This window comes from Cupressus sempervirens, chromosome 1, assembly GCF_028749045.1.
Source record: "Cupressus sempervirens isolate cs-2001-9-10 chromosome 1, ASM2874904v1, whole genome shotgun sequence".
NCBI lineage: Eukaryota > Viridiplantae > Streptophyta > Pinopsida > Cupressales > Cupressaceae > Cupressus > Cupressus sempervirens.
Genome location: NC_143118.1, coordinates 100,067,253 through 100,086,437, shown reverse-complemented (window position 1 = coordinate 100,086,437; position 19,185 = coordinate 100,067,253). Strand labels below are relative to the sequence as shown.

General features: G+C 34.6%; 1 pseudogene; it reads right to left on the bottom strand.

Moving 5' to 3' along the window:
- Positions 1-9,748: 9,748 nt before the first annotated feature.
- LOC149576415 (uncharacterized) overlaps positions 9,749-19,185 on the bottom strand; it is a 14,007-nt pseudogene continuing 4,570 nt past the window's right edge.

Below are 19,185 nucleotides of genomic sequence, written 5' to 3'. Positions count from 1 at the left end.
GGAACAAACAACTATGTAAATCATTTTTGAGCTTACTTAAGGATAGATTATGATACTTTGGAGATAAGGATGAATCTATATTTGGATTCCCTATGTAATTGCATGTAGCTAATCAAAAAATGGGAAGGTTTAAGTAACAATATGGATGAATCTTAGCCATAGATTCATACCTAAACATAAGCCGCCTAAGTCTTCTTAAGGAGGATGAAGCCCTAAAATTTTTAACAAGAATAGATCGATGAGTAATCAAATTGGAGGAGAAAACAAGATAGTTTGAATGCTAAGCATTCAAGGTGATTTCAAATTAAGAGTGAATTGCAAAATCAGTTGGAGAAGAACAGAGGATAGATCAAAGGATCCAACATTGAGACATCTGATCATGAAGGATCAATTAGACATTGTGTAGAGGTGATCTGTCATCAGGCAAGCAAGTGCCAATCATTGGATCTATGCTAAGACATTTTAATAGGTGATTTCAGTTAAATATTTTAACAAAGTAGTCCTAATAGGCTATATGAAATGCTTTAACAGGGTGCTTACTTAATTGTAAGTTGAATTCCTCTAACCAAGCACATTTCTAATAGGGTGTTGAAATCCTCTAACAAGGTGAGACCTAATAGTCTTTGTAAGCCTTTAATAGGGTAGAACTTTCATAGGGTAGAGTAACATTCATGGTCAAATCATTGTAACCTTCATTGGATACACTTTATTACTATAGTAGTGAAGATTTTTGGGTGTCATCCCCACTCTAGTTTTACCTTCTCACTTGGATGGTTTCTAGGTAATCATATCTAGTGTTATGTGTGTGATTGCTTACATGTTTATATGATTTAGATGTATATGCTTTAAATGTTATTTTAGTTTACATATTGGATGCATATGATGAATGAATGGTGGTAATTTTATGGGTCTCTGATTCAACCCCCGCCCCCTAGAATTTTACTCTCTTTCCCCTTGTAATTCCAACAATTGGTATCAAAGCCTTGTTCTTTGAAAGAGAAGCTTTGCAACTTTGAGGAAAGATCTTGAAATGGAATTTTGCAAGTTGGAAAAAATATTGAGAACCAAAAGATTAAAATACATCTCATACTACATCAACTAAATGAAGCAAGAGAGGAATTAAAGAAATCCTTGAAAAGAAGGAAAGAGATTACTACTACAGAGAATGGCATACTATACAGAGAGATAGACACTACCAAGCTATTTGAAAATGGTGACTCCAATGAATTTGATGTAGCTATTGCAAATCTAATGGAAAAGAATAGAGTCCAAGTAGAGGAAATCAAAAATCTCAAGTTAGAACAAGAATCACAAGCCATACTACTATGTGAGGTATCTGAATAAAAGAAGAAGGCTATAGAAGACAAAGCCATGTTTGAAGAAGACTAAAGAATTCTAGCAAACATATTAGAAGAGAAGTCAATAGAGCTAACCAAGATTTCCAACATACAATTGGATACTCTAAGTCAAATGATGAATGCCAACTATGAATTGAGTTGAGGACATTGAGATAACTACATTGAAATTGCAGAATAAACTATTGTAGAGTGGCTTGAAAAGAGAAAAGGAATTTGCTGAAATTTTCAACAAGCCAAATCAAGCCATCAAATACTTTGAGCAATTATTGAGATCCCCTAGATTTAACAATGATACATTAGCATTGGGTTACACAAGCACTAAAGAAGGAGAATCATCGAAAGTTGCTAAAGAAAGGAACATTAAAGGTAAGAACTCCAAACCTACACATCATAATTTTGGTAAGAAAGGATATACTACTAATATGTGTAGAAGCAAGAATACAAATTAGAATTTCAAGTCTAAGAATATGACTCATTTTCATAAGTGCAACAAGGAAGGTCATCAAGCACATGAATGCAGAACCGGGACTATGCATAAACAAATATTTGAAGGATATTGCTACAACTATCAGAAGTATAGACATAGAGCATTTGAATGTAGATCCAAATCCATGTGGTCATCAAACAAGACAAAAAAGGTAAGAAGCAATGTAAATTCTTATAATTGGGATTATAATACAAGATATAGCTATCATTATTATCAAGAATATGGACATGTTCCTAAGAATTGCATTAGGGCACACTTTAATGGCAATTACAAAAGGTGGTTGAGTCAAACTACATGTTTTAGTTATTTGAAGACTAGTCACATCAGTAAGTATTGTCCAACTAGGTCAAAGGCACCAAGTTGTGAATTTGATAAAGGTAAAGGCAAGGTAGATGTTGAGCACATCAAAAATGAGATGAACAAAATATGGAAGAAGAAAGATGCTTGCAGAACATCAAATAGAGAAGGGATCACTTCACCCAATGGGTCAAGTGATCACACCTCATCAAACAGGGCAATCAAGAGGTATGTGGGACTAATATTCAAGTGTTATATCATACATAGTATTGAAAATACTACATTAGCATGAATAAAGATGCAAGATGTTGAAAATTCAAGTTAAATATTTAAATTTTTCATGTTATTGCTGAGTATGAAAAGTTTCCTGTATGTGCCAAGAAAAATGTTAGTTGATGCTAAACTGCCAAACTATCTAGTGGATGCCAAACTTGTAGCAGCTGTCGAGTGGTGGAAGCATCTAATGGATGTCGAGTGAACCCAAAATTGATTATTATCGAGCTTACAGTTGTGTAAGCACTTAGCATTAAATGCAAGGTTTTCAAATGATAAATGATCAATTTTTTCTCATTTCTTCATCATTTTGAAATTGAGAAAGAGTGAGAAGAGTTGGTACTAACCTCAAATTTTTTAGAAACAATTATAGAAGACTTGTGTAGAGATTCATCACTAGATTGACAGATTTCATAAGGTACTTATCACAAGTTGATCTACACAGTTTATTTTTGCATAAACCTTAGTTTGAGAAAATGGCATCTAGTTCAAAAAATGTTGAAGGGAGAGAAGTTTTGAATATTCATCTTGTCAGTAATGAAGTTAAGTAACACATATTTAAAGTCATTCTTGACATTACCTATAAACAAGATCATTCTAGCACATTGTCAATGATCCTGCCAAACATAATTATGGTGCAAGATGTGAGAAAGTGCTACAATTTCAAGATAGGAAGTATAGGAGATATGGAAATAAGAGATACATATAAAAAATTGTGTCAAAAATAGTGTCCTAAAGGAAGAATTCAAAATCATTGAGAAAAGGGGTTTGACACGAGCCCTAGATTTTCCTAATGTGTTTAAAATTGAGTGGATCCGAATTGTTGTAAGAAGATTTCACAATGGTTCTTTATGGCTAGAGGGAGGACCAATCAAGATTACCAAGAGAATAATTCATAGGGTTATTGGTTACCCAACCCTAGATCAGCCAAAGAAACTTAGAAGTGATTCCAAGGAAGTAACTGAGGAAAATACTATAGCAAAATGGAATAAGAGAGGCATGACAAAAGATACTATTACTAATCCATTGTTGAACTTTGTTGTAAGGGTAATCTCACATAAATTATATCAATATAGTAGATTCGATTGTGTACCTTTCATAGTTGTGGATGTTGGTTACAAAATTGTTAAGAAAGATCATACATAGATCTAGTAGAGATACAATTACAACAACTGATGGAGAATCTTGGAGCTATCAGAAAAACCAAGAATGCACAATGTAAATTTGGTTCAATACTAGTTTGTATATTCTTTTATATATATAATACATTTCCCTCTTTTGGGACTCTAGGATGGAAGAAAAATAGATCAATCATAGTATAGATTAATGAATTCATTGAGTAGATGGAGAAAACTTTGAAACCTTGATTACAAGTTATTTTGAAGATTTCAAGAAATCAATGGAGGAAAGGATGAGGATACTAGTTTCTTTGGTTGGACAACACTATAATATGTATGTTTCCTTGTTGATGTTGATTAGACTTTTGTACAAGATTTCATACCAAGGGTGAGATGGCTAAGGCCACTTGGGTGTGAAGCCTCAATAGCCATCACTGCACTACTAGAAAAGGAAATAGATAAAAGTGCAAAGATATTTGGCAACTATGAGATGGTAAAATCAAAGATTACCATGGATTTGAAAACTAATTCAGCAATTAATAAGAAATATAAGATAGTGAAGAAACTAAAAGCCAAATTTGGAGCAAGTGTTGAGGAAGAAGAAGAAGAAGAAGAAGAAAAGGATGAAGAGGAAGAAGAAACACAAATTCAAGCACCTCCAGCATTGACCCAAGGCATGAGAGAAGAAAAGGAAAAGAAGGGAAATAATGGTCCAGATGAAGAAGAAGCTAAGGAAGGACCTACTCATACTAAGCCAAAGAAGAGGAAGGAAAAGGCATAGCTAGCAACAAAGGAAAAGAAGATTGTTAAACCTAGTCCAGCCAAGCCTACCACACCTATCGCTAGAGATAGCATACATGTAACCTCTCAAAATAATAAAGAAAAGACCAAGTAGACTAAGCAAGGAGGCCAAGAGCAAAAAATATAGAGAAGAAAATATGTGGCACAACTAGATTTTGATGAAGAAAGGATAGAATCAGATGAAAATAACCAATTTAAAGTGGTTAGCCACAATTCTCTATTGGATCATGAAAAATTATGTGAAAATATAAAAAAAAATGTAGATTTATCTTGTTTGAAACATATTGATTTTGATAAACTTGGAAAAGAAGAGAAAAACCAAGTGGAAGAGGTATTATATGCCATGATGTCAAAATTTAAGAACACTCCACTTTAATTTTCCAACTCAATACCAAAACATTTATATGACATTGTTGAGCAAAAATGACATCATTGTATAAATGTGGAAAGACAAATCAAGGAAATGACATTATCCCAAGTAATGCTTGAATTGACAAACGAAAAAAATTCTTAAGGCTATCAAGAAATAGGAAGTTAGGTTTACACCTAAATATAGAGCCTTTAGTATTCTTCAAAATAAAATTGAAAATGTTCTCAAGAAATCAACCCAAATATGGAAACTTATCTATGGGTTGACCACTATAAAATAAGGAGAAGCTGACCATTTAGAGGGTAAACTTGATGATACAGATGATGATAAGGATGATGAAAAAAATGATGGCAAGTAAGATAATGATAAAAAATATGATAACAAAGATAATACAATTGGCGAAGAGACACAAAATCAAAATGATGACAAGGCAACAACTAAACAACAGTAAGATGAACAAAGTGTGCAGGACATACAAGTGTCGAGTGTCAGTCCTCCTCATGACACAAGAGTAAAAATTGAGACCACAATTGTTAAGGATTTTTCTGATGCATCAGCTCAAAACATCAATCCACTTACTATAGGAGACTTGAAGAAGATTCTAGACCAATCTACACTCCAAGCTAAACTCTATGAAAATCTAGATTTGGTTAGTGTACAAGAATTGCAAAAGGTATTAATTGAGGTCACAAGGGAAAAGATGAATCTAGAAGAACCACCTTCTATCATCCCTTTAGTTACTAATGTAAAAAAATTGGTTCTTGAACAACAATAGATATATCTACTAAGGTTGACACAATTGTTAAAGTTGATAATATTGTGAAGAAGCAAGCAAAAGAGAAAGATACTATAGGTCAACACCAAGAAACAAGACAAATAAATTCATTTGTACCTACATCATAGGAATAAGGTGCTAGCCAAGTCATAGTAATAGACCAGAGAGAGCCTAAAGAGTATAACTTAACACCTAAGGTGAAGGAATAGGAAGCCATCCGAGCACTAGTAGCCTTACCAACATCTGTCAATCCTTCTACACAAGCTCTTCAAAGGCCAAGCATAGAACCCATTCCATTGCAAATTTTAGTGCCAAGCCCGAGCTCATCAAACGTAGAAAAGGTAATTCATTATGGAGACATAATCCTTGATGAAGAAATTGTGATTCCAAAGTACAACTATGACACTATGACATTGGATCAAATAGGCATTTTGCAACAAGCCTTAGAGAATAAAAAGCATCAAGAAATGCTTAGGACAAAATTAAAGTAAAAGAAAGAACTCCAAAATATCAAGGACATATTTTTAGATGCATTTAGCCTAATGACTTCTAAAGAGACCAAGCAACTTATAGAACAACTAACTGATATAGTGGAAAAAATCATAGTGAAGACCTTGATACAAATGAAAAACTTTTAGAATGGTCTGAAAAGAAATTTCAAGGAAAGGTAAATAAGAAAATTTCCAATGAGATAGCACTACAACAAGTTTCTTTGGAAAAAAAGGTTAAGGATGTGAAGAAGGTACTTGAGAATATATTCTTACTATAAAAAAAACTATACAATCCTGCACTCTTCACCCAAGAGACCTGAAGTCACATTCTGAGTCTGGAAAGTCAAATATTTGCATCAAGTGCAAGACTACCATCAAATCCTACTTAGAGTGAGCAGCATTTCAAAACATTGCTTTAAACATAGAGTTAATAACCTATCTTAACAGTAGATGAGGCTAATATTAGAGCAAAATTGATAAGTATTCAGGCTACCCTTACCCCTCATATGGAAATAATGCACAACGAGCTAGGCTATGCCAAAACTTTATTGAAGAAAGTGTTGGTGATTTGAAATGCTACAAATTTCAAATTACCCCAATGAGAATAGGATATATCTAGGGGCAACTACTTCCCATCCTTACCATATCATTTCAAACACTAGGCCAACTATAAGGCTAGACCCTTCTACTTTAGGCTCTACAAAACCTAGGTGGGTGGACCTTATATTCAATTATATGGTACTAGTGCTAAAACATATTCCTAAATCTAAAAAAGTAGATAAAACCCTTAATCTCCTATTAACTCATGAAATAACATAGATCTACAATCGCTAGATGCAAAACAATGTAAGTCATAAGCTAAGTGAGTGTGACACTTTGAATAAATTTCAACATAAAAGGGAAATACAACTGATTAATGATGTTGAATATTAGCACAACCCCAAATATGCAGAAGTATAAACAAGTGATAGTGTAACTGATTAGTGCATTATCTATTGGGAAATTCCATGAATTTAGTACATACATCTGTGATATCAAGGAGATATTTCATACACCCAAACATTAGATCTATCCTATCACCTTGTGAATCTAATATCGATGTTCATAAAAACCACATTCTTATGAAGTATCCTTCTCAAATAATCCACAATCCTATCAAACACATCAAGCATTTATGTGGCCCTTTGTTCTAATAGAAAAAAATATCTGACATACAACCTTAAAGGGATGCAAATGAATCTTAGTTATTTGTTCCTAGACCACATAACACTACAGATTACTAAGATAGGAGACAAGAATTGGAATGAAACTAAAGAAATTCTAGCTCATTTGTATTCATTTCTTTGAAAAAATACATTCAAATGCATGAAATAAAAACATAAAAACACCTAATAGATCTAAACTTTCTCTGTTATCTTTACTACTACTATTCATACAAGAGAGAATATGCTGAAGAATGTGGTGTCATAGTGATGGGAACACTAGTTTCACAAATCTATGAGAACTTCAGATTTAAACACACATGGTATCACAACAATGAGTCATTTTTTCTCCAAAACTGGAACATCTAAAAAGAATGAGAATGACAATGATATAGAGGAGAGTGAATTCCCAAACCTATTGTGCATCTAAAATGTGTCCACTTGGAAAATAACTCCTAAAAGTGAAAAGAATCGCTCTAATCTCTCTCTGCAACTACATTTCAAATCCTTAACCAATTTGCCTCCCAAAAGCATAAAGTGATTTCGATATTTGATTGGAAAGATAACTGATTTTGATGCCAGATTTGAAACTAAAGGAAAAAGAACAAATTAGTTAAATAACCTTTAAAAGCCAATAAAACCTTTTAGAATCAATTTTCTCCACACTCAAACTTCAACAAACCTTTATATTTGCCTTCTCACCAATTTTGATGCTCAATGGTGAAATTTGCCCATTCTACTGAGAATGCCCTAGAAATTAAAAATCTACTTATAGAGCGAATAAGTGAATATTTGTGCAAAATCTAACTTCATATTCAAAACGTTCATTTCCTCCTAGTTCCAATGGTATATTGGAGTACCTATTTCAGACAAGAATCGCCCCTATGGCAGCCATTTGAAAATCCAGGATCCTTTTATAATCTTGCAAAGCAATATTGCAAAAATTTGACCTCTTTATAAAGTTTAAACTATAGGGTAAATCAAACATTACTTAAAAAGAAACCTACATGTGATTTAGGGAAGATATAATAAAATATTTAAAAAATTACTTTTCAAAATTTCCTACCATTCTCCTCTGAATCAAACCTATTGACAAGCCCTTGCCACGTGTCAACATGTGATTAGCTAACTATTACTTTGTCATATGACCTTGGACACCACATGGCATCATTCTATTGGTTGCCTACATTGCCACATCACCATGCCACATCATTGGTCACTATTTCACTATCCCAGTTAGCATTTTGCCACATCATTAGTGACATAACAACCTTGTGAACATATCATTTTCCATCATGTCAGCACCTCACAAAGCATGCCATGTCTAAACCCTCTACCATGTGTCAATTTTTGACTAGTCCACCTTGCCACCAACTCATTGCCACATGTCAATTTTTTATTGAGTTGCCATGTTTGTATGTTAACGGTTGAGAAACTTCACTTTGGTGACATAGTAACCACTGTTGGATATACCATGTGTCACAATCTGGTCACCTCTAATCTCAATCTACCACATTAGCACTTTATTCACAGTCTGTACACCACATGCTACCACTTGTTAGATTCTAGTTCGTCGACTTTGCCACATCATCACCAAGGACCCAAACCTTCAGAATCTCTCACTAGATTTTACACTTTGTCAGATTACTCTCACCAATTTTTACACTTTTTTGGGAGGTCACCATGTCACTACCGGCGAGATCCTCCCATTTTCTGGTGGTGACATGGTGAATACTAGAATCCTTTAACTTTCCTGGTGACTTTTTTGGTGGCTCCACCATTTACGTGCTCACACAAAATTTATCTAGTTGCCTCCAGTTGTCAATGACCAGATCAGGCCCACCATGCAGGTTTGAGGCTTCAAAAGCTAAGTGTTTCTAAGGCATTCTACATATTGAGTGGGAGAGTATTTATAAAGCTTAAGTTCTTATTACACATTCAACGTGGGATAAATTTTTTGTGGTTTTACGTTGCTCTGTGGGCTAAAATCATGACTATGCCTCCTTTCTTCATTTACATGCATGGTTTCCTTTTGTGCTTTGCATGTGGACTTCATTTTTACTCACCGTGGATGGTGGCATCTTCCCATGTTTTACACATACTCTGCATCTATCCTTTTAAATAGTTCCTCCTTCTATTTGGTGTGGGGCTATCCTTGCATGGTGGCTCATTCAAGATTGGTAGTTATTAATTCTCCTCCATACCCTACTTTCCTTGGCATGCTTCTTTCCTAATGCTATGGTCTCCTCTACTAACCAATTTGGCATGAATGTTGCTCTCTCACGGATATGCATAATTATACCTCTATGGAATAACTCTTAGAAATTTTAATTGACATCCATTCCTTCTCAATTTATGTTTATCAAGCCTTCTTCTCTGTCATCTTCCAACATGGAACTCTACTTCATTTATATGGGTAGCTTACACTTTATCTCCCCTGTAGCTACCTTCACTTGGCATTGGAAGCCCTTTTTTTAAAATGTGGGTGCAATTGTGTTGCCTTCTTCTTTACTTGACCAATAACATGGCATACCAAATTCATTTCTATATGGATTCTTGCTCTTTGATTCTTTTGTTCAAAGAACAATAAATTTGATGAACTCATTTATGAACCTTGGGCTTGCAAATTTCATAACTAGCTACATAACAGCATAGGCTAGAAGTTCTTAAGCAAGGCATCAAAGAAGAGGACACTGAGATTCTTGAGGTCTTAACACAATAGCCACTACTCCAACCATTAACTACCTAAGAACCCTATACTCATTCTCTAGAGAGATTAAATCAGGGTGCAATTCCTTTATTGTATCTAAACATTGTTTCAGTCTTTCATCCCTTTCTTTAGATGAGAGAGTACACATGACATCTCTTCCAATAGAAGCTTGATTTTTCCTAAAGAGTTCTATATGACTCCCAACCAAATCCACCATATCCTTGGTTAGTAAATCAATCAAATTGATACATTTAATCCTTTGGGATATCTCCCCAAACACATCATTTGTAAGAAATTTAATCTGCTCTAGAACTTCATGGTTGCGAGTAATTGATGAGTACCACAGATCTGTAACAAATTCTTGCACAATCTTTTGGGTAAAATCATCCATTGTTGCTTGAACAACTAGTGAATCGGCCTTCCTTCTCCATCTCATAGAGGCTCATGTAGGAAGGAGAAGTGGATCATGAGGAGACAATTGCCTCTATTTGAGATGAGAAAGATATGATGGTTCAAATGTCACTGAACTCCTCCTATGAATTTCTAGCTCAAGGGAGAGGTATTGAAGTAATACAATAATGATGAACGATATTGAAAGATTTAACCAAATCAAATTACTTGTCACATATTCCCTTCAAAATATTTCACTTGAAAACATTTTATCAGTTTTGATGGAATCAGTCGGACCCCAAAGTGGGTCTAGCTAAAAACAAATTCATTTTTTGAACAACTAAAATTTTTAAACTGATCCATTGATTGCCTGATACTAACTGGAAACAAATTCAAGCATCTCTCTATCATTAAAAACTCATTTTATCATTAATCTACAAACTATGATTTCCTACTAACAGGGCCTATCAGTTGGCTTTAAAAATTGACCAAAACATCTGACTGGGCTCTGGGAACCTACACACTGATTCTTTGTTCTGCACACTTTTACCCTATCAAATTTCATCTCATGAAGAATTCTCAGTCAAAAGATATTGACTATCAAAGTTTCCCTCTCAGAATTTCCTACAAGAAAATATGTTAGAAAACTATAAATCACATTAAGATTTGGCTTCGAAAACTTGGTAAACTGACACTTAGGGAAACAAAAATTGGGGTGTTGGTTAACTATCACAAGGAGAGTATAAATCTGAAATTTGGGCTCATGATGAATAACTATGTGCAAATGGTGAGTGGTCAAAGTAGACTACTCAGAATTGTAGATTGGAAACAATGGCAGGAAAGTAATTTTTTCAAATGGAATGGACCTACATAAGTGTACAAATGAATTCGTCAAGACTTTAAAATTGGCACACTTGAAGTATTTTTAGAGGAAAACATAGTGGTACAATCCATTTGATCTCACCTATCATGGATTTGGAGATATGACATTACAAACAAGGGTACTGACAACTCTACACCTTTTCACACTAGTAAAAAGTTAGAAATTGCATTTGGAATCGTGTTCGAAAACTGATCAAATGGATTCATCATAAGCTCAAAATTGAAATATAGTAAGTCTCTGACATCTAAAATGAAATGCAAAAATAATTTTCTCATTTTAGTCAACTGGGGAAAAATTACAAGAAGTCAAACTGGGCCTTGCTGAATTCTGAACAAATCACATCAGCATGACAATAATAAATGACCAACTTTGGGGGATTTAAAACCTAGTCAAATAGATTTGAAATGACTCAAAATCTGAAACATAGGCTCCTTGGTATGGACACTAAACACTCCCAAAGTGGCAAGTCATGAAACATTATTGGGTGAAAGATATTCAATTGCAAACACAGGCTCATGTTGCTGTTTGACACTTGTGTAAAAATGCAGAATTGGACATTGCTCAAAACAGGAGTTCATAGAATAGCTCAGAATGGAAATTTATCTTCATTGAACACATAGGCATAATGAATGAAAGTTTTTAGAATCATTAAACACCTCTTAGGCTTCAAATGGATAGTTAGGTACACTTGCATCGAAAAGCACTTATAGGGCTTGAATTTTTAATGGTACTCAAAATTGGGGCTACAATTTTGAGTCCCAATAGTGGCTTTGTCTTAGGATGCATGTCCCTCTTGGGCATGGCAAGGATTTAGATCTTTGGAATAAGTAGACCATTACCAAAACTTCTCTCAAACAACTTTATTGAAAGCAAGAAATATACTCCTAAACTATAGACATGATGGCCCCAGGCCACCGAACTTCAACAAAAACTTTTACCTCTATCATAAATCTAATTTTCATTTGAATAAGCATGAGGTAAACTGAAAATAATTCTCCTATTAGTTTCACCAATCAGGTTAGCATTATGAATCAACACACTTGGCCAAACTGAATCTACATCTTCACATTCATAACACGTATAAAAACTAGATCCATTCTCAAGAACTTGCTCATTATGAAAGTTCTGATCAGCATGCTTATAAATATTAGACTCAAACTAAAAATATTCTTCATCAAATGAATCATGCATGTTATCAGTTTTGAATATGAAAGTGTCATACTCAACTTGGGGAAAAAGGTCACACATACCTTGAAACTATGTATCCTTATGTATAGCTGGATGATACTCAAATGAACAATTAGATTTATACTCACACATGTCATCAATGTCAGCATCTAAGACTAATCTGGAACCTTCAAATAGTCCTTTCAAATCAGCAAATGGATTTGTCATCAAGTTAGAGTATTCATCATAAAACTCATTACAAGGTGCATGCTAATTCTCAATAACAACTTTGTCAAACACCTTGTTATCCACATCATAAGATGCAAACTCATCATTACTTTCACTATCACATCCAAAAGAAGAACAATCTAATCTCTTAGAGGAATAGGACAAGGTATCATCATTAAATTCTATTAGGATAAACCACGGACAGAAATAAAAACTACATACAAATATAACCAATAACAAAAAATAATAGTTCACACAAAAATGAACACAAGACACCAAGATTTAACGTGGTTCACCCAATCCCTGGGCTATCTCCACTAAATAGCAAGTCTGATCTTATTACAATCCAGTGATTACAACCTAATCACAATCTATAATCCCTTATAACTCAATACCGCCACAAGAAGCAATTTTGCATCACAACATAATAAAAATACACAACCCTAAACCCTTTTATACAATTATTAAACTACTTTAGGGTTATAAAATGTCGGCCATAAATTAGCCATAACTTTAGTGGCGATTCTACGAATAGTACCAGAAAAAAAAATTTGGTGCAATGCCTCAAATGCCACTAATTATGATGTGTGTATAGTACTTTCCTGATCAGTCACCATAATCTAACAATGTCCCACTTGAGGACTAATTAGGCTCCACACTAAACAACAATCTCCCACTTCGAGACTGATCCTGTAGCAATACCACTACCACATGGGGCTCCCACTAGATCAAACTACCTTGGACTCTGTTGTTCTTTTATTCATGTTCAGTCTAAAAGACCAACCGAAGCTAAAGAGGAGTTTAGCTTCTCCCTTGTTACAACCTTTGTCAACATATCTGTTGGATTGTCATTGGTATGTATCTTCTCTAGCTTTAACTATCCATCCTCCAAAATTGACCAAATGAATGGTACCACAACTATATATGCTTGGTCTTAGAATGTAGAGCTGAATTCTTGGCAAGATGAAGTGCAATCCGACTATCTGTGAACAAAAATTATCCTTCTGAGGATGTCCCAATTCTTCCAAGAAGAACTAAAGCCATGTCATCTCCTTGGCTACCTCTATAGCAGCAACATACTCTACCTATGTAGTGGATAGAGCATTAATCTTATGTAACCTAGAAACCTAGCTCGCGGCTGCCCCACCAACAGTAAAGACATAACTTGAAGTACTCCGCTTGGTATCAATATACCCTGCCAAATCTGAGTCAACATAGCACTGCAAATCAGTAGTAGAGCCCCCAAAGTGTAGACACTTATTGGATGTGCCTCTAAAATATCTAAGAATCCACTTGACAACATTCCAATGCTCAAATCCTGGATGACTCATACACCTACTAACGACTCCCACTACATGTGCAATATATGGCCTAGTGCATACCATAGCATACATCAAGCTTCCTACAGCTGAAGCATAGGGTACCTTGGACATCTTATCCTCCTCTTCCTGTGTCTTAGGACACGTCTCTTTAGTCAATTTCAAATGACCAGGTAAAGGTGTTCTGATAGCTTTAGCATGTTCCATAGAGAAACATTGCAACACCTTCTCAACATAATTAGCTTGAGATAGTGTCAATGTTTTGTTCTTCCTATCTCTGCAAAATCTTCATACCAAAGATTTTTTTTGCTGCCCCCAAATCCTTCATAGCAAATGCATGTGCTAACTGGCATTTTAGCCCCTTAATATGATCCATGTTAGACCTAGCTACAAGCATGTCATCAACATATAAAAATAAAATAATGTACCTATCATCATCCAACCTATTAAAATAAACACAATAATCTAAATGACACTTGTTATTGCCATGCTCATGCATAAACTTATCAAATTTCAGATACCATTGCTGAGGTGCCTGCTTCAAGCCATATAAACTTTTCTTCAATTTGCACACTAAGTTATCCTTACCTTTGACCTCAAATCCCCGTGGCTAAGCCATATATATTTCTTCATCCAAATCACCATGAAGGAAGGTTGTTTTAACATACAACTGCTCTAAATGCAATTCTTTAGTAGCCACAAGACTTAAAACAGTATGGATAGAAGTCACTTTAATAACAAGAGAAAATATCTCATCAAAATCAATTCCCTTTTTCTATGCAAATCCTTTTATAACTAACCTGGCCTTAAATCTTTTCTTACCTCCTTCCTCTTCTTTCAACCTGTAAACCCACTTATTCTGTAAAGCCTTTTTACTTGCAGGCAACTTGCATAGATCCCATTTCTTATTCTTTAGCAAAGAGTCCATTTCATCTGTCATTGCAGACTCCCACTAAATCTTAGTATCCACCTGCACAGCTTCATCATAACTTTTAGGTTCACCAACATCAGTAAGTAAAATAGAATAAAAAGAGGGAGAAAATATTTGTGGAGGTCTAATTTTCCTCATTGATCATCTAACATTCACTGGTGTGTGTGGTATTTGTTGTTACAGTTGTTGCACATCATGAGGAATGGCTAGAACATCAGCTTTTGGAGGATCATCTAGCACTACATAATCATCTTCTTTCTTCTCATGTTGCTGCAACAAATCTTTGTACAACACTTTTTCATTGAATATGACATCCCGACTTCTAACAATTCTATGATTTTCAAAATCCCAAAGCCTATAACCAAATTCATTAATGCCATATCCAAAAAAAACACATTTCTTTGATTTAGCTTCTAGCTTGGTTCTATTTTCAGAGTCTATATGAGCAAAAGCATCACAACCAAAGCTCTTGAGAAAAGAATAACTCACCTTCTTACCAGTCCATGCCTCCTCTGAAATACCATAGCCCAAAGGAGTAGAGGGACCTCTATTAATCAAATATGCTATAGTATTGATAGCCTCTGCTCACATGTGTAAGGGCAACCCAGTATGCAACCTCATGCTCCTTGCGCACTCCATTATAGTCCTATTCATGCATTTAGCAACTCCATTTTCATGTGGAGTCCTTGGAACAATTTTTTGTCTATGAATACCATTAGTGGAGCAATAATCTTCAAATTCATGATTGCAATACTCACCACCATTATCAGATCTGAGACATTTTAATTTCTTACTAGTCTCATTTTCAACCAAGCATTTCCATTTCTTAAAAGTTTGAAATACATCAGATTTATGTCTAAGGAAATAAACCCATACTTTTCTGGTTGCATCATCAATAAATGTAACATAATAATGAGAGCCACCAAGGGAAGATACTTGAGCTAGTCCCCATAAATCTGTATGCACAAGCTCTAATTTTTCCTTTTTGTTTTCGTTCCCAGTCTTTACAAAACTCACTCTCTTTTATTTTCCATACATACAACTTTTACAGAAATCCATATTAACACATTTCAGACCAAGTAAAACTTTCTTTAAATGAAGTACTTTCATACCTTTTGCTACTACAAGGGAACCTTTTGAAACCTTCCAATTTTTATCATTAAAAGTAACTACACAACCCTAATCACTGAGTTACCCCACTGAAATTAAATTCCTACTCAGCCTTGGAACATGTCTTACCTCATGTAGTAGCCAATGATTCCCATTCTGCAACTTAATCTTAATTTTTTGCTTTCCAACAATTTGACAGGGTTCATTATCCCCCAAATAAGCAATAATCAATGAAATAACCTTTATGAGGTGTAGCATGAAATGAAGCACCAAAATCTAAAACCCATGAATCATCAACACTTTCTAAAGATAGAAGCAAAGCATCCTCTTTAGATTTGTTACTTACCACATTTGCCTTCTTATCTCCATCTGATTTATCTCCTTCATTTTTCTTTCAATTCCAACAATCTTTCTTTTTGTGCCCTAGTTTTCCACGGTACTAGCAATCGTTTGGTCCTCTTGATTGAGACCTCTTCCCCTTTGACTTTCCTCTTGATTTCCCATGATTTCTAGAGTTATTTCCTCTCTTAGTTGTTCTGCCCCTACTTTGTGCATTCAAAGCACTTCCTGATGTAGATCCACCTGAGGATTTCCTACAAGTTTCCTCACTCAAAAAAACACTGATCACATCTTCACATTTTAAGGTACTAGATCTAGGAACATAATTACTTGCTGCCATTACTAAGCCATTCCAGCTTTCAGGCAAAGAACACAAAATCAAGAGAGCCCTAATTTCTTCATCAAAATCTATACCCACAGAAGATAATTGACTAGTTATAGTATTAAACTCATTTAAATGATCTACAATAGATCCACCTTCTGCCATTTTCATATTAAATAAATGCTTCATGAGAAATACCTTGTTTGAAGTAAAGGGCTTTTCATACAGTGTCGCTAGGGTTTTCATCAACTCTTTTGTCATCTTCGCTTTTGTAATATTAAATGCCACTGATGGTGCTAGGAATAATCGAATGCTTCCAAGTGCCTTTCTGTCCAAAAGATCCCATTCAGCATCTAACATAGTTCCCTGATTCTTGGCTTTGCCTTCCAACAGCTTCCATAAATCCTTCTGATAAAGATAGTCTTCCATTTGCATCTTCCATAACTGGAAGTTCTTCCCATTAAACCTATCAACCCTCAACTTACCCTCATCTTCCATTGCTCCCACTCAACCATGAGACTCCCTCCCACTTAACTGTGAGACTTTTCTGCAGAGGATAACTGAAAGACAACCTCGCTCTGATATCACTTGTTAGGATAAACCACAGAAAAAACTAAAAACTACATGCAAATATAATCAATAATAGAAAATAATAGTTCACATAGAAATGAACACAAGGCACCAAGATTTAACGCGATTCACCCAATCCCTAGCCTACATCCACCAAACAACAAGTCCGATCTTATTACAATCTAGTGATTACAACCTGATTACAGTCTGTAATCCCTTACAGCTCAATACCGCTGCAAGAAGAAATTTGGCATCACAACATAATGAAAATACCCAACCCTAAACCCTTTTATACAAGTATTAAACTGCTTTAGGGTTATAACATGTCAGCCATAAATTAGCCATAACTTTAGTGGCGAATCTACGAATAGTACCCAAAAAAAAAAATTGGGGCGATGCCCCGAACCCCACTACTTGTGAAGTGTGTGTAGTACTTTCCTGATCAATAACCATAATCTAACAAATTCATCATTAATTAAATTTGAATATTCCATGTGCTCTTCAAAAAGTAGGTTGACAAGTCCATGCAAAGCTCTTTTATAAACATTATAACAAGTGATGTGTTGATCAACATCAAACTCTTCACCATACAATAAGTTCATAAAAACCTTGAAACCACTTCTAATATCACTATCATGGACACTTTCAACATAAGAAGAGGAAAAATTAGAATCATCACAAGAAGACACATCTTTCACTCCATCAATGAAGCATGTAGAATATGAGTCAATATTACTTGCATTGTCTTGATTAAGATGATTCAAATGTCTTGCAAACCAATCATCATTAAACTCACCAATAGATGTTGATGCACTAACCTTAGAATCATTCGCATATTGTTGGTTACTACTGCATGCATCTTCAAGACATTCATCTACACAATTAGTTACTCTATCCTTATAGATAATTTTTTTGTCTTCATATTGTGTGGACAAATCTTCTTCACAAATTTCAACCTCAAGTTGACTTGTATAACTTTGAAATGGAACTTCACTTTTAGATTTAGAAAAAGAACTCATACCTCTACTAGCATGAGAGTACTTACTTCTGTCATTGCTTTCTTCTTCCCAATTCACATTAGATTCACCGGAAGATGAACATGTACTATTATTGTTCTCTTCTTGACTCAAGAAACAATCTCATCATTGTCTTCACATGATGCTTCTTTATAATATGTCGGATCAGCAACTTCACCTTCATCACTTGAAACATAACTTTCAGTTTCTTCATCCTCATACTGAGATAAATACCTTTCCTCTTCATGATTCATTATGTTTTCAACATGATACAAATCATCAATAGAATAATGAATAACTAAATTTATATCTTGCATGTAAACTTTATCAAATGAATCAAATCTATCATCTTCTATTTTGATATTACAAACATGTGTATTATATTCAACAAGAGTAGAATTAGCTCCCTTTTGCAACAAAGAGACTTCATGTTCGCATGTTTTTACTTCTAAATTTTTAACAAGATTATTGACAACAGTAGGGGTACCTATTTGATGATTTGAAATCAAACACTCTTTATGACACTAATTCTTCCTTTGAACCTCCTCTTGCTGACAAACATTCCTAGAGAAGTGACTCCTAGTCAATCCATACTTTATGTTATTTTCAATCTCTATTGCTGTCATGAATGCCTGATGCAAAGTCTTAGTTTCTTTATCTCTCAATAGGTAACTCATATTTTTATCAAATGCATCAAGATAAACTACTAAAAAAAATTGATCATTTGGCTTACATCTCTCAGGAATTTCATTCAAAACTTTTGCAAATCTGATATTAAATTCAAGAACTAATTCATCATTCCTTATTTGAATCTTCAAGAACTTATCAAAAAAATCAAAGATTCTTACTCTTTCCCTGAACTGCTTCATGAAGGATGAAAGTAATTCATCCCAAGATGAAAGTGATAATGTCGGTAGAAAGGAAAATCAATCCCTAGCATCACCTTCCAAAGTTTGAACAAACAACTTCATATGTATGTCTTCATGAGCAATTTCATAGTCACCCATTAAATCACTGAACAATTGAAC